General features: G+C 37.8%; 1 long non-coding RNA gene across 1 annotated transcript; it reads right to left on the reverse strand.

Annotated features, from left to right (window-relative positions):
- Nucleotides 2379–3561, reverse strand: LOC109709702. Its single transcript, XR_002216195.1, has 2 exons — nt 3129–3561; nt 2379–3038 (listed from the first exon to the last, which is right to left on the reverse strand). It is a non-coding gene; the product is annotated as an uncharacterized LOC109709702 (long non-coding RNA).

Genomic DNA, 4952 nt, shown 5'->3' on the forward strand with positions numbered 1-4952 from the left:
CTTCATTGCAAAAGTATTCTGGAAAAAGGAAAGGCGGTATTAAGCCCTACTTATCCCTCAATTTCTGAACCCCGGGGGGTCTTTGCTCCTTCTTTGTAGTTTTTATTTGTAATGGAAAATCCATGTTGAATTTATTTCTGTAAAAAAAAAAAAAAGGATTAAGGTTTAGACAACTATTGCTTTATATTCAGAACTCCATCTACTGTTTTGAAGAAGCATACCAGGCCTGTGATTTTGAGGTTTGTGATATTATTGCATGGTGTAACGTTGCAAGAGAGAGTTCATATTCCCTGACAAAGAAACTCCATCGCATGTTTCCTTAGCTTGAAGCTTCTACTACAAAGAGAGCAGGAGATCCCAGTGAGGATCCTCATCGCATGTAAATACCAAAAGTTAAGTGACTGATGTATTATCAAGTATCAAATTTAGATGTTCCAAATGTCTTTGTTGACGAAAAAATAAAAAAATAAAAAAATAAAATCCTTTATTGATCAAAAGGTAAAGAATTACAATGGTAGGGACCTCAAGCATTTTGGCCTGAGTTTTCTGCTGGGAGTTGCTCTTTTAAAACGCATTATGTTCGGCTGCTTGCTTTGGACCGAACTTGATGGATGAATTCAAATGGTCTCTTAGCTGTTACCGAAGAAATTCAAGAACTCGCGGTTTTAACCTCAGTCTCAAGAATGGCTGAAACATCAAGATGATATGCTACCGAAACTATTGTTACTGAAACTACTACTAAAACTATCGAAAAACTACTACCATCGGAAGTTATTAAAGCTACATCTACATACATGTTGTTGTATTAAAGACAGTGCCACTTTCTTTGGTCCCCTGCGCCATATTTATAGTCTCCACAATCCTAATCAGAATTCGAGCTTATTTAGAAACAGAATCCCGAGAATTTCGTCAGAATCCTAAAATTCCGGAATGGTTATCTCCTGCCAAATTTCAAATGGCTAAGATCGTTCATTGCTCCTTTAATCCCATGGCCAAAATTTAGTGTCCACAGTTTCAACATGAAATTGCAATGTCTGCAACCATTTTTAGTCCAAAAGGGCACCGTATTTTTTGTAGGAGTCTAATTATTTATGTATTTACGTGATTAGCGTTATTGCCAATTATACTTTATTTGTACATGGTCTAGTTTAACACAACCTATACTATAAGGTGTTTTTGGTAATTGTTTTCACTATATATTCAATAACAATACTAAGAGAGGGTCTTTACGATTTTATCTAATCTTTCATAGTATCAGAACCACAAAGTCTTTAGAAAAAATCAACATGAGTCATGATCCTTCTTTCTTTCTTGCCACAGTAGCACTGTGTCATTCTTTCACTATTTATTACGACAATCTCAGTACAACAATACATTGCAACCAATACGGTATTACATGCACGGATAAATCATATTAAACTAGACCATTATTTTTTGCATGATATGAGAAAGTACAATAGGTGATCTCTCTTTAATTCACATTCCTTCCAATAAAAATTGGCTGATATCTCACAAAGCCTTTATCTACTGCTCTTTAGCGTGTTGTATCAATCTCACATTCAGTCTTGGGATACTTAGATTGCGGGAAATGATAGAGTCTAATCATTTATACATTTATGTGATAAGTACTGTTGCTAGTTGTACTTGTACAGGATCTTGTTTAACAATATAAGGTGTTTTTCGTAATTGTGTTCACTATATATTCAATGAAAATTCTAGAAGAGGATTTTACAGTTTTATCTAATCTTTTTTTTATTTAAATCAGAAAATAATTTAAAACTGAAGAAAATTCAAAAGAATCCCATTTGAGAAAACTTAAATATATTAAACTTCCAAACATTGAAGAATAGTGAAAGATTAAGGTGTTGTTTGGTTGCAAGAAAAAGAGCCCAAAAAATGGGCCCTTTTTGCAATTGACCCCCTGAAAAAAAATTAATTTTAAAAATAGCTCCAGTAAATTTATATTTACAAAAATGGCCCTGTCCTTGCTATGCAAGCCACGTCAGTGCCACACGAACAGGGCTGGAGCCAGGTGGTTAAGTTGAACACGGTGAATCGTTCTCCGTGTTTACTGTGTGCCTTACAGCATAGGACTTAGGACTTGGGGACTTGGACTTGGGTGTGGGTAATACATTAACACGGGAAACTGTTCACCGTGTCTAGACACGGTGAACATTTCCCTGTGTTCAGTAGAGGTACAACACACTTACAATTAATTTTGCACAATAAACCACTGAAATACAACATCAACAACACAACAACAAATTCAATACAACAACACAAGAAATTCAAGATTAATAATACAATAACAAATCCAACACAATAATAAATCCAACAGAAGATCAATAGAACATCGATACCATATCATCACAACAGAATATCAAAAATTAAAGCAAGTTTTTCAATAATATAGAAAGTTCGGTGTAATTTAAAATTTACAAAAATATAATGTCATGTTCTTCTCCTAATCCCTCGACCACGTCTACCTGCACGTCTCCTACCACGACCGCGACCACGATCAACACTATGCTCATCAAAGGGCTCTATGACCTCCAACTGGTCGAGATGTTTGATAGTAGCACCCTCAATAACTGTCTGAGTGTCCTGCGTCTCGATCACCCGTTTGATCTTGTGCTCAATCATAGCAGGTGTCGGTAGTATGTCTGGCCGTGGAGGAGCTGAAGAGGAGGGTTGATCTATATGGAAAGAATGCAATTGTCGTCGGTGCCTACGATAAACAATATCGACTGGTCGAGGTGGATCCTCTGGTACTGGTGCTGGTACTGTATCTGGATGATAAGGTGGCTCCTCTATCGATGAAGATGGCCTCGGTGGACTATACAATGGTACATGGCCCGACGTCGATGGTCCACCTGTTCTGTTAGCCGTGGAGGTACAGTGTGTGGAAGTGTAGGTAAAGTCTCCAAAACTGCTTCTATTTGATCGGCAACTTGTGATAGGGCGTCTAATACTCCACCATATGGAATATCTGGCAGGACACATCTAATCGTATAATATGATCTCTGCATGATATCGACCTGAAATAAAAACATCATCATAAAGATTACACTAAACTTTCTTTATATATAAAAATAAATATAAAGAGATATTATATATTAAAATCATACCAATACTCTCTCGACGTAATCATGTGGCTGATACGCGAGGGGTGGCCGCTGTACTAGCCTAGATATCCACCTCCTGGTGATCCTCCAATACCACTGCATGTAAGCAGTGATAGCTCCTATAGGATCTGGATTTACCTCAAGGTTCATCTCTAGTATATCCATCAATCTATCATCCCAATGCTGAATATATGAAGCATGATACGCCGCCCAATTCTCATCTGCTCTACCCGTGAAGTGATGCGAGATATGGCAACCACTGCTTCAGGTATATGTTGTAACAGACCAAACTGTCGAAGCACACGAGCACACGATCTGGAAGATGCAGCTTAATAATGTGGAAGCAGATTAAGGTGGTCCTAGATCGCCAAACCTGGGACCCCGCTAGACAAAAAGGTGGGAGCGTCTCCAATGCTCTATTTGTATAAGTCCTCCATATAATCTATTATGAAAAATACATATGGTTGCTTATCCAAATGTTTAAAATATAATGTGCAATTATAATAAGATTGAGTTACTTTCATTTACTTGAGACTCTGGCTGTTGATCAAGCTGATCATGATAAAACTCAATGTCAGTAGTCATGACATTCTCTTGAAAAGCCAGCCTAGTATTCCACTTTATTCATTTATATCATATTAGTCACGATTAAATAGTATATAGAAATATTAAAATAAAAAAATACTTACATACACCCTAGTGGCATGTCGACAAGCTCAAGCTGCGGTCCAACTATCTTAGGGCGGCCAATGTGCAGGTGGTCCCATGCCCATATCTATACAAAAAGATAGTTAGAAATTACAACAAAAATCATGACTTATATAATGCTAGTAAGGCAATGTACCTGAAGTAATGTCCTAAAACAACAGCACTCTACGTTCCCCCTCATGCAAGCATTTCCTAATGCCCGACAGAGATGACCTAGCGCAGCTGCACCCCATGCCAACTCACCGCAGACGTCAAAATTCTCTAACAGTGGCAACCATTTCAAATGCACTCTATTCCCGCTTGGATTTGGCACTACAATAAGGATTGATCTAGCTGTAGGTGCCGCAATCGCGATACATAATAAAATCCTACACGTCGCAATAGGTCCAAAACTGTAGGACGCTCAATTTGCCATCGGTTCATTTTATGGCCATGCTCCGTGAATTGAACAGGAGAATAACCCCGCATGATTGTGAATGTAGATCAATATTAGTACATAGTTTATAAGTAAATATGAAAAAAACATCACCTCCTCTCTAATCAAAGTGGATCTATGGTGTGGCTGCTCAGTCAGTACGGATGTATTGATCGGTCCCGACTCCTCGTAATCGTCCATATGAAATAGTCAAATAAAATTAGTGAGAAACAAAAGGATGAAACATAAGTGCATAAGCATAAAATAAAAAGAAAGTTAAGTGTAATTTTCATATAAAAAAACCAAGCGACGACGTCTCTCGGTCCTTTGCTGATTTTCAAGATATGTGCTTTTATAATGACCAGGCTGTTTACACATACTACACTTGCCCCTTCTATTCCCAGCGCTTTCGTCCATAACATTACAGATACGCGTAGATTTGGGTCGTTCCTTTTTCCTTCTCCCGCGTGGTGGAAGTATAGGTGAATCATATGATTCGATCCAATAACGACGATCGGGAACGGGGTGGAACTGTGGTTTATAAGTCTTACGATAGGATACGGCAGTATACCAAGGAGAACATAAACCATAATAATCTATGTTCATGTGTGAAGAACTACAACATGACAAAATATGTGAGCAAGGGATTCCTATGAGTTGCAAACACAAACATGAATAAGTAGAAGCTCTTCCATTGATAATCA

Source organism: Ananas comosus, linkage group 4 (genome assembly GCF_001540865.1).
Source record: "Ananas comosus cultivar F153 linkage group 4, ASM154086v1, whole genome shotgun sequence".
NCBI classification, from domain to species: Eukaryota; Viridiplantae; Streptophyta; class Magnoliopsida; order Poales; family Bromeliaceae; genus Ananas; species Ananas comosus.